Below are 12,197 nucleotides of genomic sequence, written 5' to 3' on the forward strand. Positions count from 1 at the left end.
GGATGATGTCACTGTTTTAATCACCTCCATCATTTACTTTCCCGCGTGATGCTTAAACCCTGGCTCTAGTTGGCTCTTGCCATGATGAATGTCTTTTATCCTTGCACATGAGCATTGTACTTCCATAATTTATAAACCTGATTACAGCTGGTCCTTGCAACATTTAATGATTGTATCTCTGCTTATGCACATTATGCATTTTGAATGCATCTTTGGTTTTATGGCCTTTTTTATTGCAATGGCTTTTAGTAACCATGCTAAAAAAAATAAAACTTGAAACTGCCTAGTCTATTAAACCTTTTGAAGTTATGCTTTGAATAGCAGATAACCCAACATTAGCAATGTATTGCTTTTGTAACTTGTGTAAAATAATATGATTGTTACAGGTACCTAAATGTCTGTTTGTTATGTTTTTGTCTAGGATTGAAAGTATTGCAGGCTCCTGCAGAGGCAGGAAGAGGAGGACAACCTGTGGAGGTAGGAGTGGCTGCTAAGACAAGTGGTGATTTACTTTCCTTTCTCAACGTCAACTACTGCATTTGTGAAGGTATTCCTCCTTTTCTTCCAAGCCCAATAAGCAGCCATTTGATAAATTATTCAGCACCCTATGTTTCTGTCTTATCGCCTCCACAATTCATTCAGTTGTTAAATGAAAAGGTGTGGTGCCCAGTGCCTATTCGCCTACAACTTACCCCATTTCTCCAGTCCCGTCCAGCAAATAAATTGCAATTCCCTCTGAGCATGTGCTGTTTTTTTCCCACAGTTTCTCCCTAAGTGACTACTTTATGGCTTCCTTTACTGTTACGCCTTTTACCTCCCATTAACCATTGGGCTAAGCCTTCTAGTGTATGTCATCCAATCAGTTAATAGCCAAACATAAACCTAGCCCACAGCCTGCTGTTTACTTTACCTTACACTACACTGTCACTTTCTTGCTCCATAGTCCTTAGAAGAAGTATTAATGGAGCATTATTTTGGATGGAGGTGTGGTGAGGAACTCAGTCTGGAGTCGTAATTAGGGTGGGAGTCTAGAAGGAACAGGAATAATAAAAGCAGGGCCATTGGAACTGGTTGATGACACGCCACTACCTGTCCCAAAAGAAGCATGCTGCCCCTGTGGGATGACTCCATTTATTTTTTCACCCTATAGTCAAGTAAATGGTGCTAATTCAATGTGCCATATTTATCAATGGCAATATATATTTGTATTTGGCCGTGCTGTGTCTGTGCCTTTCCACGTGACTTAAGCCCCGTTGTATGAAACCAACCCATTGCAGCGGCTGGCTATGAAGTTGATGATGGTGTTGCCTACTACTGCAGACACTTCAAGCCAACAGCACCGCAATGTGTAGAGGTTGAAGGCTGCACTTCAGAACTTGTGCCCCAGCCACTAATTTGCATTTGTTCTTTTTCTAGATCACCTGTTTTTTCTGATGTACCAAGTCTTGTAATCTAAGGCATCTATTTCAATAAATGGAATGAAATTGTCCAGTACATCTTTTGTATTCTGGATCCACTATTGTGGCACAAATGTGGTCTTTGGAAGACATAGGTGGTCATTACAACCCTGGCGGACGGTGTTAAAGCTACGGTGATACCGCAAACAGGCCGGCTGACAAAAAAAGGGAATTACGACCCTGGCGGAAATCGCCAACAAAGACAGCCACTTTAACACATCGCCCGCCACGGCGGTACAGACAAACAGCGCAGCGGTCACCGCCAGCAGACAGGCGGAAGACAATGTACCGCCCACACTATCACAACACACCAATCCGCCACCTTTTCCGGGGCGGATTCACCGTGGATAAAAACACGGCGGAAACAGCTTTTGCAATGGGAAAACGCTCACCTCAACACATCCCCCGAGGAACGAGGACTCCATGGACCCAGAACTACAAATCTTACCTGCCCTTGCATTCCTGCTCATCTACGACCAACAGCGACGTAGTGCAGAATATACCGGTGAGTACTGCACCTACGACACGGGGGGAGGCAAAAGTTACGGGGACACCCACCAAACACCCCCACCCCCACCCTCGCATATTACAACATACACACCAATGCATTCACAATAAATCACATGAACAACCCACAATCCCCCCGGAAGAATGCAATGACAAAGCGAATAGCGGTCAAACATTGTATTGTGCCAATATTCTACTCATTAAAAAATATACAGATATATATCACGAAATCTCTCAAAAATAAATGTACAATACAAGAAGTAGTGCAGATATGTACACAACAATGTCCGTGCACCAACAGTCCAAAAATGCATGGGCGACGCCCACAATAGATACCTGACCAAAATCTGAGAGACCACTGCCGGGGCATCAGATAGAAACACTACAGGCACCTCAGGGGGAAGGGAAGGGGGGGCACCTCAGCCACATGAATGCGAAGCCAGATCCACGACGAGGCTCCATGCCCATTGATGTATCCTGGGGAGTGCAAAGCCACAGTCTCTCAAGTCTATACAGTGGGTGGGTTGCCCATTGTGCCATCCTGGGGAGTGCAAAGCCACAGTCTCTCAAGTCTATACAGTGGGTGGGTTGCCCACTGTGCCATCCTCGGGAGTGCAAAGCCACAGTCTCTCAAGTCTATACAGTGGGTGGGTTGCCCACTGTGCCATCCTGGGGAGTGCAAAGCCACAGTCTCTCAAGTCTATACAGTGGGTGGGTTACCCACTGTACCATCCTGGGGAGTGCAAAGCCACAGTCTCTCAAGTCTCTACAGTGGGTGGGTTGCCCACTGTTACATCCTGGGGAGTGCAAAGACACATCTTCGCAAGTAGATGCAGTGCTCAACTGGTACTCGGTGGGACTGTTGCCCAGGCTGGATGAGTCTCCCCGTGAAAGTACATGTCCTGTCACAGTCCCAGCTGCACATGGGAGAACGATGCCTGATGTGCCGGACTATTCATACCCACAAAGTCTTTGCCCTGTTTAGCGGTCTTCACCATGGCGGTCTTGGCCTTGTTCAGCGGTGCTTTGCCATAGCGGTCTTTGCCCTGTTCAGCGGTCTTCACCATGGCGGTCTTGGCTTTGTTCAGCGGTGCTTTGCCATGGCTGCCTATAGACTGTTCAGCAGTGCTTTGCCATGGCGGTCTTTGCCCTGTTCAGCGGTCTTCACCATGGCGGTCTTGGCTTTGTTCAGCGGTGCTTTGCCATGGCGGTTCTGGTACGGATATTGGTGTGTGGCATGACGATCTCCACACTGGACATTGGTGTGTGGCATGACGATCTCCACACTGGACATTGGTGTGTGGCATGACAAACTCCACACTGGACATTGGTGTGTGGCATGACGAACTCCACACTGGACATTGGTGTGTGGCATGACGATCTCCACACTGGACGTTGGTGTGTGGCTTGACGTTCCATCATTGCGCAGTGGGGCTGTGGGATTCTGGACCCTCCTGGGCTGTGACTCCGGAGGTGGCGGTGGTCTCCTGACCAGTAACGATATTTGAGCCCTCCTGGGCTATGACTCTGGCGGTGGTCTCCTGACCAGTGACGATACTTGAGCCCTCCTGGGCTATGACTCTGGCGGTGGTCTCCTGACCAGTGACGATACTAGAGCCCTCCTGGGCTATGACTCTGGCGGTGGTCTCTGGACCAGTGATGATACTTGAGCCCTCCTGGGCTATGACTCTGGCGGTGGTCTCCTGACCAGTGACGATACTAGAGCCCTCCTGGGCTATGACTCTGGCGGTGGTCTCTGGACCAGTGATGATACTTGAGCCCTCCTGGGCTATGACTCTGGCGGTGGTCTCCTGACCAGTAACGACGGTGCTGGCGGTTGTGTCTGGACTGCCGGAAATGATGGCCCACTTCTCCGCCGTGACACTCACAACAGGTTGTGGAGACTTCCTCGGGACCTTCCCCACCTTCTTTTGAGTTACAGATGACTCACCAATCGCCTTGGGTCCCATTTCACTGTTTATACCACCAGGAGTCTTGACACGGTCCCGTCGTCCACTCTCCAATTTCAGAGCCTTTACAGGGGGTGGGCTGCCAGTGCTTTGGCTCCGGGTCCTACTGCCTGCCCTGGTGGACGGGGCACTCCAAAAACCTGGAACACGCACCACTGGTACTGGAGGCTTTTTGGCTGAGGCGCTACGACGGGACTGATGAATTGGAGGGAGGGGGGCAAAAAGGTCACTTTGACATAGAGACAGTTTCTAACGTACACTGGGATGGGTAGTTGGAGGGGCTCTGGGAGTGGAGGAAGAGAAGGTGGTTGTAGGAGGTGTCACTTTAGCTGTTTTGGGTGCAGGTGCAGGTACAGGAGGCTGTCGTGAGGTGGATGAATGTTGGGTGAGTGATTGCCGGCGTTTGTGTACTTCGGGACGGGGCGTCACAGACACACTGGGAGAGGACACAGGGGACGTGTATATGGCAGTGGAGGTGGTGAGTGCAGGTGAGCGGCCTGTGGTGCTGGGTGTCCTGGTGCGAGTCCTAGTGCCTGTAGATGTGGTGCATGCAGGTGTGTGTGTAGACGAGACTGGGAGGGAGGAGGGAGAAGAGGAGGAGGGGGACACAGTGGAGACAGTGAATGTTGCTGTGTCTGTATGGGTCTGATGCTTGTGTGAGTGCCTGTTGTGTGTTTGGTGCCTATGTTTGCTTGAGCTACTTTTGGGTGTTGACTTGTGTGCATGCTGGTCTGTAGGTGTGTTTGGGATGGGCTGGGGTACAGGGGATTGGGTCTGGGTGGAGGAAGTTGGAGGGGGGAGGCTGGACACAGGGACAATGGCTGCCATCAGTACTGAGGCCAGAGATTGCAGGGTTCGCTGAAGGACAGCCTGACCAGAATGAATGCCTTCCAGGAATGCATTACCGTGTTTCAACTCTCGTTCTACACCCTGGATGGCATTCACAATGGTAAACTGCCCAACAGTGAGTGACATGAGGAGGTCAAAGGCCTCCTCACTGAGGGCAGCAGGGGTGACAGGGGCAGGGCCTGAGGTGCCTGGGGCGAAGGTGATGCCCACCCTCCTGGGTGAGCGGGCACGGGGCGAACGCTGAGGGGCTGCTGGGAGGGCGGTGCTGGTAGGGGAGGTGGCGGCTGTACCTGTAGATGTGGGGCGCACAGATGGTGCCGCCACCACAGGGGAGCTCCCATCGGCGGACGAGTCCGTGTCGCTGTTTGGTGATCCTGTGGCCGACGTGAAGCTCCCCTCGCCCTCCGTCCCACTGGTGAAATCAGAGTCTGTGGTGTGGCCCTCCATGACCGTGTGGGATGCAGCTCCCTCGTGCTCCGGTGCCACTGTACCTCCGCCTGATGATGCTGATGTACAGAAGGACAGGGAGAGCAGAAAAAGGGTGGAGACAGAAGAAAGAGAGTTTTAGTGCATGGCATACCGCTACCGTTGGCGGACAAGACAAACGCAGCAGCCCCCTGCATTACGCCGTGCTCCTGCCCTCTGCACATGCAATTCCTGGGAAATGGCCTACATGGCAATGGTAGACATCTGCCCACATGGATGGCAAAGGGGCAACTATACATCAAATTTCCTTTTTTTGAGCTGGGGTACAGTGCCACATGGCCTACATAACGGAGGGGCCTTGCCTACCTAACTCGCCCTGGCCTAGGGACACCCACAGCCCACCACCCCCACCCAGACTGCTCCACAGCATGCAAAGTCCATTGCATGAGGTTGAACTCACCCCCTTGTGTCTACTGTGATGTCCTTAAGCGCCCATCCAACTCCGGGTAGGCCACCGCCAGGATCCGGAACATCAGGGGGGTCATGGTGCGACGGGCACCCCTCCCACGTTGGGAGGCCATCCCCATCTGAGCCTCCGCCGTCTTCTTGCTGCAGCGGCGAATGTCCTCCCATCTCTTCTGGCAGTGGGTGCCCCGTCTATGGTGGGCCCCCAGGGTCCGGACCTCCTTGGCGATGGCATGCCAAATGTCCCTCTTCTGGTGGGCGCTGACCTACATGACATGCACAAGGGAAGAGGAACAGTCATTACCTACTGCACCGTCGTTGTAATTGGCCCCCTCCCAACTCTCTCCCTGTGGCCCATTCATCCCCATGCATGACTGTTCTATGTACTCTGCCCCCTTCCCTCATCCACCCATCCCTCTCCACCCAGGCCTAGCCCATACAACGTGCTCCCCGTGTACTAACCTGTTGGTCTGGAGGACCGTAGAGTAGCGTATACTGGGGGAGGACCCCATCCACAAGTTTCTCCAACTCCTGTGCAGTGAAGGCAGGGGCCCTTTCCTCAGACGCAGCAGCCATCGTCGCTTCCAGACCGAGGTCACAGCAGCACTAGCAGTGTAGGTCCTCTCCTGTCGAAGGTCAGGTATCTAGTGATTGAACAGATAGAAAATGGTGGTGACGTCCGCGGCGGTGACGTCCACGGCGGTGCGCATTATCACCGCCAGCGCACCTGTTCATTGGCTCCTGGGACCCATAGGGTCCAATGTTAACCAATGCAGCATTGCGCCGCGCTCTACGACCGCCTACCGCGACGGTGTCCAACGGCAGCGCAGTTACCCCACAATTCCATTGTCCCATTTTAGAGGTCAGGCAGCCGCCATTTCAGGGGCCCACATGGCTTCATTTAATACTGCGTCACACATACCGAGGCCTACACTCAAAACCTTTCCCGGATGGGTTAATTGTCTGGTGTAGTCTTGTGTATGACTGTGGGTACATACCTGGAGGAATGCTGACAGTTTTTTCGCTGTTGTCCTTCTTAGGCACCGTCAGTTGGGACAGATTGGAAGATGGCGGAATCCGCCGGTGTACCGACCGCTGGTGGACCTGTTGACAATGGACGAGCAACATGTCATCGTGACCTACCAGTTTGACCGTGCCACAATCCGGGAACTATGTACCCAGTTGGAGCCTGACCTGATGTCACCAATCCGCCATCCCACTGGAATCCCCCCTGACGTGCAGGTGCTGTCAGTGCTCCATTTCTTTGCAAGTGGGTCTTTTCAGACAACAGTGGCCATGACATCAGGGGTGTCCCAGCCTATGTTTTCCAACGTCTTGTCCAGAGTGTTGTCTGCCCTGCTGAAACACGTAAGGAGATACATAATTTTCTCTGAGGTGGCGGATTTGCCTACAGTGAAAGGTGACTTCTATGCCCTCGGACATATCCCCAACGTCATAGGTGCCATTGATGGGACCCATGTAGCTCTGGTCCCCCCCGCAGGAATGAACAGGTGTACAGGACAGGAAGAGTTATCATTCGATGAATGTCCAGATGGTCTGTTTGGCAGACCAGTACATCTCGCAGGTAAATGCAATGTTCCCTGGCTCAGTGCATGACGCCTACATCCTGCAGAATAGCAGCATCCCTGATATGATGGGTCAACTCCAGAGGCACCGTGTATGGCTATTGGGGGACTCTGGTTACCCCAACCTGTCCTGGCTACTGACCCCTGTGAGGAATCCCAGGACCATGGCAGAGGAACGCTACAATGAGGCCCATGGGCGGACTAGGAGGGTAATCGAGCGGACCTTCGGCCTCCTGAAGGCCAGGTTCAGGTGCCTCCATATGACAGGTGGGTCCCTATTCTACTCACCGAAGAAGGTGTGCGACATCATCATCGCGTGCTCCATGCTCCATAACTTGGCATTGCGACGCCAGGTGCCTTTTCTGCAGGAGGATGATCCAGATGATGGTGTTGTTGCAGCGGGGGAGCCTGGGGAGCCTGTGGACAGTGATGAGGAGGAAGCTGATGAAGATGAAAACGACAACAGGGAGTCAGTCATACAGCAATATTTTCAGTGGGACACAGGTGAGTACAATTTCATGTTTCACATTATATTACATTTCACACGTCTACCTCTATCCTGTACCTACATTTCACTCCCTATTTGTTAACTGAGTTGTCCCCTTCCATTTCAGTTTCACTAATGTGTTAACCTATGTGTCAACAGCTTGCACCCTTGAAAGGCTTGTGATGTGTGACATTGGTATGTTGACCTTCCAATGGGTAACCTTTTTTAACACTGTAATTGACATTACAAAGTTCACAATCATTGACTGACTCCAATATTATTAAGGTTTCAAGGGTGTTTATTAAAGTGCATAAAAATGTAGGGGGGTTGTGAAATGGGGAGAGGTCATGGTGGAATAATGTCCAGTCTATTAGTCTCACAGGTACATTGCACATCTGGCCATTGGAAGTGGAGCTGGGGCAGCTAAAGTATGGACAGGGTAACAAAGTGGGACAGTGGGGGGACAATCAGGGTAGTCTTATTTCCTGGCGGGGGTCTTGCCATCTTGCTCTGTCCTGTTCCTGGATCTCAGGGACCGCTTGCGTGGTGGTTGTCTGTCTGCAGGGGGTGGGGTGCTGGTGTGTTGGTCCTGTGGCGGGCGTCCTGTCCACTAGCGCCGGCGGAGGTGGTGGGCATTTCATCGTCCTGGCTAGTGTCAGGGGCCCCTTGGAATGCCACGGTGTCCCTCAAGGTCTTTTGAATGTCCGTCAGCACCCCTACGATGGTGGCCAGGGCGGAGCCGATGGTCCTGAGCTCCTCCCTTAACCCCAAATACTGCTCCTCCTGCAGACGCAGGGTCTCCTGCAACTTGTCCAGGACCGTTGCCATCGTCTCCTGGGAGTGGTGGTATGCTCCTCTGATGGAGGATAGGGCCTCGTGGAGAGTCGGTTCCCTTGGCCTGTCTGCCCCCTGTCACACAGCAGTCCTCCCAGCCCCCCTGTGTTCCTGTGCCTCCGTCCCCTGGACCGTGTGCCCACTACCACTGCCCCCAGGTCCCTGTTGTTGGGGTGGTGGGTTATCCTGGGTGCCCTGTAGTGGTGGACACACCGCTGATTGACCTGTCCTGGGTAGGGAGGTATGGGCCTGCTGGGTGGGTGCTGTGCTGGTGTTCCCAGAGGGTGGCAGTTCGGTGTTGCGCTGTGGCTGGGCAAGGGGAACCGACTGTCCTGAGGCCCACGATGGTCCGGGCTGGTCATCAAGATCCAGTAGGGCAGAGCTGCTGTCGTCACTGTGGGCCTCTTCTGGGGGTGGAGTGGTGTTGTCTGGACCCTCTGGTGTGGTGACGTTCCTTCGGGTTCCTGCGGGGGTATAAGTACATGATTATTGCATGTGTGTGTTTCATGGTGTGCAATGGTTGGGTGTGCGTGAACCCCAGTGCAGGCATTCCTGTGTGGGGGCTTGTGTGGTGATGGTTGGGGGGTGTTGTGGGTCTGTGCAGTCGGCATGCTTTAGTGATGGGTGTCCATGCTTAGTTGTGTCATGCAGGTCTTGGGGTTGGGATGGGTGGTTGGTGTTATGGGTAGATTAGTGAGGAGTTAGGGTGATAGGGGAGGGTGTGAGGGTGGGGTTGTGTGATAGCATGGAGGTAGGGTGGGGGATATGATAGTGAAGATTAGACTTACCAGTGTCCGTTCCTCCAACGACTCCTGCGAGGCCCTCAGGATGCAAGATGGACAAGACTTGCTCCTCCCATGTTGTTAGTTGTGGGGGAGGAGGTGGGGGTCCGCCGCCAGTCCGCTGTACCGCGATGTGGTGCCTGGAGACCGTTAAACGCACCTTCCCCCGTAGGTCGTTCCACCTCTTCCTGATGTCCTCCCTATTTCTTGGGTGCTGTCCCACAGCATTGACCCTGTCGACTATTCTTTGCCATAGCTCCATCTTCCTGGCTATGGATGTGTACTGTACCTGTGAGCCAAATAGCTGTGGCTCTACCCTGATGATTTCCTCCACCATGACCCTGAGCTCCACCTCGGAGAAGCGGGGGTGTCTTTGGCATGACATGGGGTGGTGTGTGTGATGTGTGGGGTAGTGTATGTGTTGATGAGTGTGGTGAGTCTAGTGGTATGTGGTGTTTTGTGCGTGGATGTTGTGTGGGTGATGGTGTAGTGTGCCTCTGTGTGATGGTGTTATCTATTCTGTGCTGTCTCTCTCTGGCCTTCGTCTCTAATTTGTGGTCGTAGGGGTTTGTGGGTGATGTGAGTGTGTGTTTTATATTGTATTGGATGTGTGGGAGTGGTGTTTGTATGTGTATCAGGTGTGTGTATTTGTAATTGTCCAATGTGGCGGTGTTTTGGAGAAGTGTGTTTATTTTGAGCGCGGCGGTGTGTACCGCCAATGGAATACCGCGGTTGAAAGACCGCCGCATGGATTCGTGGGTCGTAATAGCATGGGCGTGTTTCTGTTGGCGTGGAGATGGAGGATTTGTTTCTGCATATTTATCGCTGACCTTTGGTGTGGCGGACTTGTGTGGGTGTCTGAATTTCGGCGGATTCCGTGATGTGTGTCATAATAGCTGTGGCGGTCTCCCGCCGCCGTGGCGGTGTATTGGTGGTCTTCTGCACGGCGGTAAGTGGCTTTTACCGCCAATGTTGTAATGACCCCTATAGTCTCTTTTTGCAGCCTTTGAGGAGAGTTTGAACAAAGGAATAAGCTCTCTACAGAAGGTTCTTCTTCATTGACACTGATAAACTGGTGAATGGTTGTTTCGCCTTTTTTAACTAATTCTTTGGCAGATGCAACAATGGTATTGCTCCATGGTACTGTCTTCCTTGCTGACATACTGTCTCATTATTTCAAAAGGAAGTAGCATTCGTAACAGGCACTCCAGTAGCCCTCATTTGTCCACCTTCATCGTCAAGGTTTTGGCAGTTGCAACCCTTCTTCTTTGAATTACATAATCTTTGATACACTTGGACTGCTCAAACAGGCATTCAAGCATGTATTATATTGAGTTACAACTTGGTGGCACATCCTGTATGAAGTGTTTTACATGTGATTTATTAGCACACTGAAGGATCCTTAAATGCTTCCATGTTTTAATTGAAATACATAAACTAATGCATATTCTTAGGTAGGCGAGCAGTATGTTGTTGACTACTTCTTCTTGTTGAGAACTTCCTGCACAATTAGGTTGATGAAATGTGCTTGTCACCGGACTCCAAAATATCCACTGTCAGCCATTGCTTGCACTATGGTACTCCCATTGTCAGTGGCAACAATTGTGAGATCTCTGGGTTTAAGCCACTCATAGACTTTGATATTAAACTCGTCCAAGAGGTTGGTAGCTGTACGTGATTTCTAAATGGCATTGCATCTGTTCCATGCTGCTGAATGCCTTGAAAACCATAATGCACAGTGAGACCAGCAGCTTTCCTTTGCTTAACTCCCTGGAAAGAGAACCAGTGTGCAGTGATACACATGTATTCAGTTGCTTGACAACTGGTCCGAATGTTAGTTGTGAGGTGGATGAACTGAACAGCGCTCTGCTTCATTGCGTCGTTAACCAATTGGACTATTCCATGATGCAGCACTGGCCCAGCCACTCAAGCAACATTGTGCTGGCTAGGAACCTTCCTTTTCAAGCAGATATCCTTTACCAATTCCTAGAAGTCCATTCCTTCCACACAAAAAAGGGAGGAGGTGGAGCACTAACATTTTAGCCAACTTCTTGTGGATTTTTCATGATGCCGCGGGTACAGTGACTACCTGGTAAACAAAGTTGGGGTAGGTGCAGTTGGCAGAATTTGATTACACGGAATTCAACAGAGGGGCAGAGTGGGCATTTGTCACTAATTTCTTGTGTCCAGAAATGAATGTGAGGATACATTTTGCACTAAGGAAATATCGCAGCCAAATTCCACTCAGTGCAGTGTATGTAAGGGTACCACTGCTGGGTAGTTTGCAGTGGTTTGTAAACTTTAGAAACCACTGCATATCACTCTGCAGTGCATACCACTCGGCTCCCTAACATAATTTGCACAAATTACAGCAGAGTACGTAAGGGTGCCGAAGGGTATGCACTGCAGTGATTTTTAAACAAGATGGGAAGAGGGATCAATTCTTCTTTGTTAAAAACCACTGCAGAGGTATTGTAGTTCCCACCTGGTTTACCACGACAAGCCTTCTTATGGCAAATGGAGTATATTGTGATGGTCCTCCTGCTGGCTAAGCATAAAGAAGTCCCAAACTGAGGCAGAGAGCTTTCTTACTGTGCCAAAGACAGGCAGAACTCCAGTTAAAGCTATGTGGTTGTCTTGGTGTTAGCCTTTAAATAGGGCATTCTGCAACTGTGGTACAGCTGTTGATGTTGGTGGCTGCATGATTCTGGAGTCTTACCATTGGTGTTGGTGGAATTGAAGTAATACATTGCTCTTCTGTGCCACTCTCCACACTGATGATCACTGGTTCATCAACATCATCACCTCCTTCCTCACTTGCACAGCTTTCAGGA

Source organism: Pleurodeles waltl, chromosome 6 (genome assembly GCF_031143425.1).
Source record: "Pleurodeles waltl isolate 20211129_DDA chromosome 6, aPleWal1.hap1.20221129, whole genome shotgun sequence".
Taxonomy (NCBI): domain Eukaryota; kingdom Metazoa; phylum Chordata; class Amphibia; order Caudata; family Salamandridae; genus Pleurodeles; species Pleurodeles waltl.